The sequence below is a fragment of the Pelobates fuscus genome, chromosome 3, assembly GCF_036172605.1.
Source record: "Pelobates fuscus isolate aPelFus1 chromosome 3, aPelFus1.pri, whole genome shotgun sequence".
NCBI lineage: Eukaryota > Metazoa > Chordata > Amphibia > Anura > Pelobatidae > Pelobates > Pelobates fuscus.
The window spans coordinates 302,956,606-302,968,797 of record NC_086319.1 but is presented as its reverse complement, the minus strand read 5'-3'; the positions used below and the strand labels follow the sequence as shown (position 1 = coordinate 302,968,797).

General features: G+C 44.5%; 1 protein-coding gene across 16 annotated transcripts in view; it reads left to right on the top strand.

Moving 5' to 3' along the window:
- Positions 1-12,192, top strand: part of MEF2A (myocyte enhancer factor 2A) — a 142,041-nt gene that overhangs the window by 45,217 nt on the left and 84,632 nt on the right. Inside the window, exon 1 of one of the 16 annotated variants that reach the window (XM_063448838.1) lies at positions 10,373-10,426. The exons of the other annotated variants lie outside the window; for them this stretch is intronic. The gene's annotated coding sequence lies outside the window, so the exon portion shown is untranslated. Of the gene's footprint in view, positions 1-10,372; positions 10,427-12,192 lie in introns of those variants that run through there. 16 annotated transcript variants of the gene reach the window in all.

The following is a 12,192-nucleotide window of genomic DNA, read 5'->3' as shown; positions in this document are numbered from 1 at the left end:
TCCCCTCCCCATAGTCTTCATCCCCCCTCCCCTCCCCATAGTCTTCATCTCCCCTCCCCATAGTCTTCATCCCCTCTCCCCTCCCCATAGTCTTCATCCCCTCTCCCCTCCCCATAGTCCTCATCCCCCCTCCCCTCCCCATAGTCCTCATCTCCCCTCCCCATAGTCCTCATCTCCCCTCCCCTCCCCTCCCCATAGTCTTCTCCATATTCTCCTCTCCCATACTGTCCCCCTCCCCTTGTCCCATAATTACTTACCTGTCTTGTAGCGTTTCTCGGCAGCACAGGGCGCACCGCGGTACTGGAACTTGAATTTCATGTTCCGGTTTCCGGCGGGACTGAAAGGAAGTGCGCACTCAGCTCAGTGTGCGCACTTCCTTTCAGTCCCGCCGGAAACCGGAACATGAAATTCAAGTTCCAGTACCGCGGTGCGCCCTGTGCTGCCGAGAAACGCTACAAGACAGGTAAGTAAAGCTTCATATTCGCTCCATAAGACGCACAGACATTTCCCCTCACTTTTGAGGGGAAAAAAGTGCGTCTTATGGAGCGAAAAATACGGTATATCCTAGTTATTTTAATATAAATAAATAAATATATATATATATATATATATTAAAATAACTAGGATATAGGTGTTGGTGAAGGATTTTTTTTTTCTCAGGTAGCCACCAGCACTGAGAACAAATCTTATGGTCTCTATTTTAAAATAACTAGGATATAGGTGTTGGTGAAGGATTTTTTTTTTCTCAGGTAGCAACCAGCACTGAGAACAAATCTTATGGTCTCCCCCTAACCCCAGCAGGCATGGCCAAGCTGTACGCCCTCCTTGCCAGCCATCCAGCAGCAGAATGTCTCTGGTATGGTCTCCGACCAGGGTTTAAGAACTGAAGCGAAGCTGGCTGCTTGAAACTGTATGCCGTATCAGAAATTTGCGGCCAGCTAAAGTTTTAACTGGGTGATGATCAAACACCATGTGGGCTAGCAGGGTGCTAGTTTAACCAAGGGGAGCTGAGGGGGCAGCTGTCTGGGCTTATAATGGGCTCAGGGGGTACGGTGAACTGATGGGGAGCAAGAGCCCCAGACATCATGGTGCCAGGAACTTAGGGTCCCAGCTTTTTCCCATGATTTAGTGCACAAACCTGTGCATTCACTGGCAACTCCCAGGGAACAATAGTGTGTTGTGTACAGCATTGCTTATATTTTAAACATGTTTGTTTATTTAAAAATGTATGTTGCCTACATTTGCTGTTAGAATGTACCTTACACCCCAGCTTGACAATTCTTCTTAAAGAAAAGTTTGAAATGTATGCACTACCTCCGCCGGCATACTGGAAATGTAATACAAAACATCTGCAGCTTATTGTATTTGTTCTGGTGAGTAGAATCATTCCCTTCACGCTTTCTTGCAGTAAACACTCTTTTCAGAGAATATGCGGTGCAGCACTGCCATTTAGTGTCTCCACCCTCTGCATGGAGACAATCAACTTTCCTCATAGAGATACATTCATTCAATTAATGTCTATGAGGAGATGCTGATTGGCCAGGCCTGTGTTTGACTTGTGCGGCTCTGCCCTGATCTGCCTCCTTGACAGTCTCAGCCAATCCTATGTGAAAGCATTGAATCTCTTCTCATGATGTCAAGCCGTCAGATTAGGGACAGAGGCAGCAGCTGCAGACTTGAATAAAAGTAAAATTTTATTATTATTATTATTATTATTTATATAGCGCCAGCTTATTCTGCAGCACTTTATATTATAAGGGGAATTTACCAAATGAAACATAGAATGTGACGGCAGATAAGAACCATTCGGCCCATCTAGTCTGCCCAATTTTCTAAATACTTTCATTAGTCTCTGGCCTTATCTTATAGTTAGGATAGCCTTATGCCTATCCCACGCATGCTTAAAATCCTTTACTGTGTTAACCTCTACCAGTTCAGCTGGAAGGCTATTCCATGCATCCACTACCCTCTCAGTAAAGTAATACTTCCTGATATTATTTTTAAACCTTTGTCCCTCTAATTTAAGACTATGTCCTCTTGTTGTGGTAGTTTTTCTTCTTTTAAATATAGTCTCCTCCTTTACTGTGTTGATTCCCTTTATGTATTTAAATGTTTCTATCATATCCCCCCCTGTCTCGTCTTTCCTCCAAGCTATACATGTTAAGATCCTTTAACCTTTCCTGGTAAGTTTTATCCTCCAATCCATGAACCAGTTTAGTAGCCCTTCTCTGAACTCTCTCTAAGGTATCAATATCCTTCTGAACATACGGTCTCCAGTACTGCGTACAATACTCCAAGTGAGGTCTCACCAGTGTTTTGTACAATGCCATGAGCACTTCCCTCATACACTGCTAATACCTCTCCCTATACAACCAAGCATTCTGCTAGCATTTCCTGCTGCTCTATTACATTGTCTGCCTACCTTTAAGTCCTCAGAAATAATCACCCCATAATCCCTTTCCTCAGATGTTGAGGTTAGGACTCTATCAAATATTCTGTACTCTGCCCTTGGGTTTTTACGTCCAAGATGCATTATCTTGCACTTATCCACATTAAATGTCAGTTGCCACACATGAGACAATAACAAAGTGTAACAGGAACAAGTTGAGCACCCTGCTCAAAAAAGCTTAGTCTTATTTAGGGAGGCCAGAGGAGGGGAAGCTAGATGGTGATTTTAACACTATATGGTCAGGAATACATGTTTGTGTTCCTGACCCGATAGTGTTCCTTTAAACCAGTGTGTATCATGGTGTTATTCACAATGTAGACCATAAAATGGAATTTAGAAGTAAAACCTGGTGCTTTAACAGAGTCAATGCAATGTAATCTGAAGACTACTGAAACTCCCTTATTCCCAGCGATCCATTATATAGTGATGCTACCACTAGATAAATTGGTAAAAGTCATGCGAGCACATAAACCAGTCAGCACCTTACTGCCGGGAACATCCTTGTTTGGCTGCAGACTGTTCTGCTTCATTAGCCTCTTGTTTATACTGACCTAAGTGTGTCCATGTGCATAGCAAACAAGGTTTGTGGCAAATAAGGACAGGGTATGAGAACAAAAAACTGAACTGATTTATTATATGTATTTCTGTTTGTGTATGAGGTTTTGTATTTCATATGGGTTTCTCATTAAAGGGGAATCTTTTAACCCCCTTTACTACCAAGTGGTTTGCAAAAAAATATCCCTTTTTCTATTGCCACATAGTCCTCACAGTGCATCAATGTTGCTGTTTTTTTTTTTTAATTCTTTCTTTTTGCAGTGCATATATTAGTCACAGGCATACATATGGTACCCCAACGGCATTCCATATGCAGGTTTCAAGACATTAGTTACAGTGGGGGTTAGATAGACAATGCACTTTTTTTTTGTATGTATACATTTGGTTTGACATCGGGTTGAACATAAACATGGCTTGTAGATAATTTACACGTTTTTGCAATATGATATGCTAAAGTAATTATGCATATAACTTCGAAAATTATAAATGAGCACACTGTTGCTTATATTGAAATATGCAGGTCTCTTGTTATACAGGAGGAAAAAAAAATACGAATAAAAATGAAAATAGCAGATTAGTCTAACCTTTTACGCTTGTTATAGATTGAGGCTTAAAACATTAGCAGTGAGAGCACATTAGCAGTACAAGTATGCATATAGCCGAGTATCGTAGAATAATATGACCTGCTAAAGTGAGCATGCATAAAACCATTGGCTCTACCTGTTAATGGAGTGTAACAACTGACATAACTGGGCGATAAGTAATTACGTGATAAGCATAGTCCAGACAGCAACTGCTGATGATAGCGGGCCTCCAGGATGCTAGGGTGGTATGTCCACTGGGAGTTAAGGTAGCGGATGCTTTAGCCGATGCCCAGGACAGGGAAGTCTCTCTCATAGTTGCGGTGTGTCTTTTCGATGGTGCCCCTGTGTTGGGGGTCAGCTCCAGCGTTGACCTGTAGCATGTGCAGCCGCACTGCTACCAGGTGAGCAGCGTTGATCGTAGAGGGTAGGGTCATGCTTCGCTGCCTGCCGATTTTAGGGTAGAGTGGGGTGTTTGCGTATGGTGCTTGTTTGGTGGTCCAGCACCTGTGCTGTTGTGAGTGGGAGCGTGCGCCCGAATAATATGGCGCCACTTCCCGCCTTGAGGATCGCTGATGCTTGCTTTTCCTGATGGCCGCTCTGGAGGCTTGAAGTGGGCGCCTGTAGTGACGACGTCGTGTTGCCGGGCGTATCCATGCAGCCACGGTTTTTATCGCCATGTGATAAGCCATTCCGCGGCTGTACAGCATGTCCCAGAAGCTTGTACAGAGCCGGTCAAAAGATCCCAGTGGGTGTGTGGGTGGCTGAGTGTTAGTGCACAGTGTTCTGGGCCTGTGCTGGGCGGCCATCTTGTCTGCGCCGCGTTGATTTGGTGCCCCTGTGTGCTGTGTAGCCGGTGAGTCTGCCCTCCTGCCTTAGCCTTATCAATGAGTCCAGTGAGGACCGGGATATCCCCCACCGGTCCAAAGGGGGGGGGGGGGGGGGTTGCAGGATAGTACGAGGTAGCTTGAGGACTCTGGCTTCAGGGAGAGCGGCCGCCTCTCCCGAGCTCTTACCCCAGTAGGCCGCACGTGGATTCCTGCTTCCCTAGCTCAGACGGGCTCCGGGGTGGTATCAGTCGGTTCAGTGGTGCACCCCCGACATGGACGGTGCACCCCCGAGGGTCGTTGGGCTATGTAGCCGCTGCTTTTTGCCCCAGTTTCTGCCCGCTGTGCAGGAGCTCGTGCTACACACGTCTGCACGGCTCGGTCATCAGGCTCCGCCCCCCCTCAATGTTGCTGTTTTATGTGCGCACACACATAATACACTAATACACATATGTATTTAAACACTGCTATATACATGCACATGCACACACACACAAACACACTGAGGCACAGAGATACACATTGACAGAAACAGATATACAGTCACCGTGTGTATCTGATGGTGTATCTGGCTGTGTGTTTTTCTGACTGTGTGTCTGGCATGGCATACCTGTATATATGCATGAACGGTACAGTGGGGGCGTTGTGTGTATGGGGGGTGCAGTGGGGGCGGTGTGTGTATGGGGGGTAGAGTGGGGGCGGTGTGTGTTTGGGGGTGCATTATGTGAAGGCGGTGTGTGTATGGGGGTACAGTGGGGGCGGTGTGTGTATGGGGGTGCAGTGGGGGCAGTGTCTGTATGGGGGGGTACAGTGGGGCCTCTGAGAAGAGATTATGAAGTCAGTGTTCCTTTTGGCAGTTATGTTGGAAAGTAAACTACAAATAGCCTCAACGCTGAAGGTGTAAATGGGACCCTCACCATGCATCCATTTTCATTTGAAACAAAGAGTTTTTAAAGCAGCTCATGCTAACTTGCATGTCTACACATTTTATCACCTGGGTTTTATTTCAACGACATGTATTTTCTAAAGAAATGTCTTGCTGTTTCCAAATCTTGTGGGTGCAGCTTTTTTTTTTTTAAATATTACAGTTCTACACCAGATCTTAGTATAATTGCTTTGAATCTTGCAGTCAGCTGAGATATGTTATTTGTATCAAATCCACAGAGCAAATTAATCACTCTGCTTTCAATTTGCATATGATTTATGATCCTTCTAATCGTGTATTATCTATTCCAACCTCCCCAGTATCCATTGATAATCTGTGATAGTGATCCTTATGGACATCCCCTGCTTGTGTAGAACTGCTATAATACCATAATAAGTGTTGCACTTCTACAACAGCCAGGGATCTTCCTATTGGCCATGCCTGGTGTATATGACGTCCCATGGCACTGGCATTGTTTTTGTACAATTTTTACATTTTTGCTATGTTTGTTTCACAGCAAATTCTATCTTACTCATGAATTGCACCAACATATAATGTAGACCATTTTTAAAGTAAAAAAGGACTTTAAGGTGTTGTGACATATCCATATATAAATTCTCATTTCTTATTAAAAAATGGGGCGGACACATTTCTTTTCACAGTGTTGGCAATAACAATGTGTACATCATTAATGCAGCTTAAAGGGACTCTATAGTCACCATATAAAAGCAAGAAAGACAGGTCCCCCAGCCTTCCTTCTTGCTTTTATATGAACTTTCATTCATTAAAAAAAAAAAAATCGGTGTTTTTATATTAAAAACTTACCTCCGTTCCAGCGCCGAGCTCCCCGCTAGGCCGCGCCCCCTTTTTCGTCAAAATGACGAAATCGCGGGGCCCAATGGGACGGCTTCGCGCTGGACCAATCGCGTTCTTCATAGAGCGGCATTGAATGCCGCCCTATGAAGAACCTGAGCGCTTTACCGCGCATGTGCGCGGAATGCGCGTTCGCGAGCTGAGCTGTCTGACTGACAGCTCAGCTCGCTTTCTAAAATTATCAATAATAATTTAGGGCCCCCACCCGCCCTGTGCGGCGGGTGGGGGCCCTAAAATTATCAATGAGGGGGGGGACCTACTGTCCCCCCCCCGGCCCCCACCCCTGTGCGGCGGGTGGGGGCCCTAAAATTATCAATGAGGGGGGGGACCTACTGTCCCCCCCCGGCCCCCACCCCTGTGCGGCGGGTGGGGGCCCTAAAATTATTATTTGGCCTTTTTATTATTTGGCCTTTTTTGGGGCTCAAGAAAGAAGATTTTAGAAGAAAGAAAACATCGAATGGTAAGTTGTTTTTATCTTATTTTTTTTTTCTTTACAGGTTTTTAGTTAAAGGGTCCCCCCTCATTATTTTTAGGGTGAGGGGGGTAGGTAGGGAGATAAGTTTTTTTTTTTTTGGGGGGGGGGGGGAGAGGGTTAACTAGGGTCCCGACCCCCTTTGTATTTAGGGCCCCCACCCACCGCTCAGGGGTGGGGGCCGGGGGGGGACAATAGGTCCCCCCCTATTGATAATTTTAGGGCCCCCACCCACCGCTCAGGGGTGGGGGCCGGGGGGGGGGGCAGTAGGTCCCCCCCCTTATTGTGAATTTTAGGGCCCCCACCCGCCGCACAGGGGTGGGGGCCGGGGGGGGACAGTAGGTCCCCCCCCTATTGTGAATTTTAGGGCCCCCACCCGCCGCACAGGGGTGGGGGCCGGGGGGGACAGTAGGTCCCCCCCCTATTGTGAATTTTAGGGCCCCCACCCACCGCTCAGGGGTGGGGACCGGGGGGGGGGGGGGCAGTAGCCCCCCCCCCATTATTGTGAATTTTAGGGCCCCCACCCGCCGCACAGGGGTGGGGGCCGGGGGGGGGGCAGTATGTCCCCCCCTTATTTTTTATTTTAAGGCCCCCACCCACCGCACAGGGGTGGGGGCCGGGGGGGGACAATAGGTCCCCCCTTATTGATAATTTTAGTGCCCCCACCCGCCGCACAGGGGTGGGGGCCGGGGGGGCAGTATGTGCCACCCTTATTTTTAGGGCCCCCACTCACCGCTCAGGGGTGGGGGCCGGGGGGGGGGAGGAGAGTAGGTCCGTCCCCCCCCCCCCCCCCCTTCAACCACTATTGTGGCCAGACAGCATCCCTGTGGGTTCGGGCTTCAGCTGTCAGCTGAAGCCACGCCCACAGCAGTGCTGACAGGCTGTCAGCACACAAAGCGCGTTCACAGTGCTTTGTGTGCTGATAGCCCGTCTGATGCATTCACCCAGAATGCATCGGACGAGAGGCCTTTTTAGGGCCTCTGAACTCGGAAGTCCCTCTGGTGGCCGTCTGATTGACTGCAACAAGAGGTGTTCCAAGCTTCCAATGTAAACACTGCATTTTCTCAGAAAATACAGTGCTTACAAGAAAAAGGCTCCGGGTAGCTGTAGCACTCACCTAAACAACCTCATTAAGCTGAAGTTGTTCAGGTGACTATAGTGTCCCTTTAAGAAATAAATTCAAAACAAATGAATTTGTCCTAATGTGCAGAGTACAGAATATGTTTAGGATTTTAGTTTATTTTTGGTAGTTACAGGTCACAAAATACAAGGAGTAAGATAAAATTTCAATTTGGAACGATTTTATAACATGGTATGTTTGTCTTGTAAGCAAACACTGCTCATACCACAATCTAGCTATACGCATTTTGATGCCTATAGAAGGTGCTGCATGCTGCACTGATTTTCAGCACTGCATGTAGCTCATCAAAACGTCTGGGGCCACTAGAAATGGCTCCAGCTGACTGAGGGGAACCCTAAGTATTGATTGATACCTGGGAATCTTTGGTGTGAGCAGGTGTTTAAAACTGTTCACACCACATTGTAGCAGTGGGGTTTTAAACTCCCATTTAAATGCCTGTTTTTAGTTCTTACTTTGAGCGCTGCAAACAGAGCATCAGTCAATCTGGGGGCCACTAATCCTGGCCCCAGCTGATAGAGGTGAGTCCCAGGAATCAAGTAATACCTGGGGTTACTAGTTACAAGCATGGAAACTGTTCCTGTTGGTAAAAATACTGCACTACTGAATTATTCCCGTCATGTGTTCTTAAAGCAAGGGCAGTTATGAGGGATGTGGCTTGCGAATATGATTTGCTTGGTCTGTTTACAATTTGCTGCTTAAGAGACCTACTGATGTAAAATATGTATTTTAAAAGAACCACTAGACTTTTTTATATTTAATATTTGCTTTATTTCATAGAAGAAAGCTATTCGTGCAGGCACATTTTCAGCGACAGTCAGTCACTGTTATCTATATCACAGTTGAAAACGATTTGAATGGATCACAAATGTTTTAGGTTTCTTTAAGAAAACAACACGCGATTAATGATACCTACTGCATTCGAATGGAATTGTTCCCCTTCTGTTCGGTTACCGTACTGCATTGGAATGGAATTGTTCCCCTTCTGTTCGGTTACCAAACAGACTCTGTGTGGTCCCCCCTTTTAACACCTTGTAATCATCGACCACCCCTGGCTGTTAGCCACAAACAAGCATTCCCTGGGTGGCCGCCATTCGTATATATGAACGAACATGTTCAAACAATCTTGTCTCCCGAACGCAGGCAGCGGTACATGGTCATCGACGGCATGGTTCTCTGAGTTGGCTACGCAAACCCGTAAACCCCGACTAAATTTGTACCCCTGCACGTTCGATTTCACGAACAGCTAGGAGAACGGCGTTCAGGAGTCGAAATTCTATCGACACTAGCACTGACCCGTGGATAAGTTTTAAAATGAAGTTTACAATTAACATTTCTCGACTTATACACTAGTATATACGGTAGATGTTGTCCAGTTAATACCATATTGCCAAAAAAAAATTGTTTTGTTTGTTTGATTTTTTTTAAACTTCTGTTTTTATTTTTATTTTCATTTGCCCCTAAAAGAAATTATTAAAGGACCACTATAGTGCCAGGAAAACATACTCGTTTTCCTGGCACTATAGTGCCCTGAGGGTGCCCCCACCCTCAGGGACCCCCTCCCGCCGGACTCTGGGGAGAGGAAAGGGGTTAAAACTTATCTTTCTCCAGCGCCGGGCGGGGAGCTCTCCTCCTCCGATCCTCCTCCTCTCCTCCCATTCGGCTGAATGCGCACGCGCGGCAAGAGCTTTCCTATGGACGCTTGCGTGCTCTCACTGTTATTTTCACAGTGAGAATCACTCAAGCGCCTCTAGCGGCTGTCAGTGAGACAGCCACTAAAGGAGTTGAGGGCTGGATTAACCCATTTATAATTATAAAAAAAATGGGTTAACCCTAGCTGGACCTGGCACCCAGACCACCTGATTAAGCTGAAGTGGTCTGGGTGCCTATATTGGTCCTTTAATAATGGATGATCTTTAAAAAAAAGTCTTTCTTTTTATCTTTACTTTGTATTGATTTTACTATAAACAAAACAGAAAAAAACCATAAATCCATCATCTTTGTGTATATCTACCTGGCTGTTAGAGATGACACCATATAGCTGGTAATGTATAGTGTATTGGAATCCCATTGTAACAGTGGTATGTGTATTGCAGAAAAACATTTTATTGTTCATCAAAGTGATGCTGCTCAATTAGATTTAAGGCAGTCATTGACATGACAATCTTAACGTAGTCTGTTTAGAGTTGTATGTGCGGGCTCCATGTCGCCATGATAAAAAAATTAAGGCAATTCAATATAATAGCAAATGTTATGATTTATTTTTCAGTGTATGTTATCAATCACCACAGCTATGCATGAATCAATATAAAGCAAGACTTTTAAAAAGAATGCTACTCCTTTCAACTCCAGCTTAGGTAGCAAAGTGCAGCGTAAGCACGAAGAACGTAGTTTATCATTCTTGGACTTTAAGTGGACTGGCCAAAGGTTGACAGGGTGCTTAGACCACGTGATTATTAAATCTCTCACTGGTAAAATAGAGCCCCCCACAGAACAAAAAAAGCCCTTACTTTACATTTACAAGTGGACAGTGTGATCGCTGGTATGTTTAATCTACCTTCTGCCAGCTCAGAATGAAGAATAGGAGTGCCCGTCTATAAAGAAAGGTAGGAATCTGTTGCAGAATCTGTAGGTGGGCATATCACTTAATGTCTATTTACAACCGATTTAAAGTTACGTTTCGGTTCTCATGGATACAAATAAAAACAGCACACTTAGGAATATTTATAAATATATATATATTAGTTTCCTGTTAAATGTCAAATTGCTTTCTTTTCTGGAAATAATTAAAGCAGTATCACCATTTTAACATGAGCTTATCTCAATGTGGGGAAGCCATCACAACCAGATTTACACTATTATTCACGTTCGTTAACTTCTTTATCGGTGATGTAATGACTGTAGTCTGGAAGGAGAGGTTGAGGGAAGTGATTGAAGCAGGGAGTTGTGCATAGGTGAAATATGATCCCACGCTAATACCCTAACATTTTATTATGTTTCTTAATTCTTATATATAATTACCTACCAAATTTATAACACCAGGGCTAGGTCGAACAGCCAAAGCTAAAAAAAAAGCAGGACATTGCATATAACTTTTGAGGATGTTTTTTTGAAAGCAAAAATCTTAAATATCACAGATTCATTTTATAGAAGATTTGTGTGTGATGTTGTTTTGTTCAGTCTGCTAGGTTAAAGGTTCACTCCAAGCACCATGACCACTTCAGTGATTTGAATGTCAATTGATTTTATGAGATTTCCGGCAGTGTCATTGGTGTGTCTTTAGTCAATGTTAATTTTGTTCATATTTCTATGCACCAAATGCCATTGGCTGAGAGTGATAAGCTGTCACAGCCAGCCAAAAGGGACCCTCTGTGCCCAACAGGACCCGAGTAATGGGGCACACTGTTGAAAAAAATGGTTGGCACCATTAATGGGGAATGATACCAGGCTACTCCTGGGCGTATAACCACTCCTGGGGGCTATATATCTTTAAGTAGGGAGATCTGTATTTCTTGGATTTGGCTGCAAATTGAAACACAATTTGTATTTTCCAAATGCTTCAGATCTATAGTTTTCAGGGTTGACTTGTAAAGGCTCCAGGGGTTAAATAATGAGTTGTGTCTTGGCAGTGTAAATGTACGTCATATAGGGCACCTGTACAGCTGTGTGTTCATTTTGAATGGCACACCCATAAAAAGCATGATCTAGAGGGGTAATGAAAGTGAACAAGCTGTGACATAACAATTCTTGTACATAAGGTTTACTAGTACTGTATTTGTGTACTTTAACTGTAGCACTTGCAGCAAGATCTTGTGTCTTCCTGGCAATGGAACTTGTAGGCTGTTTGTTCTAAAGAGCAATAAAAAGTCAGGATGACTATTTTGGATGTAGTATTGCACCTGTCTGGATTGTCACTTTAAGGCAATAATGCCTTGATTTTAGCTAGCTAAGAATTTCGTGACGTGTACTACACATCACCTGCCATACTAGAGATTAGCCATCAAAGAGGGACTTAAAGAGAGAGCCATTATACATTTATCTTATAATCAGTTAAAGTGCAATGTCCCTTGCCACTGTTCTTTTAGTCATGTATAACTGAAATACGCCTCATAGGTGTGTAACCATTTGCTTTTATAGTATGGCCCCAGGTTATCTTTTCATTGTATGAGTAATAAAGCAATAAACGTACTCATAAAATGTTTTACATTTGTTTCCATCACTTTCTTTTCAAGCTATGTTTGCTTCATGACGCATCATGGAGCACTCTAAGCACCATAAGCACTGCATGTTTGAATGCAATCCTTCAATTTTCCATCAAAATAGCGTGTCTCTTTCTTGGTCTGCTGTTATCTGGAAGATGTTTAGCCTATAA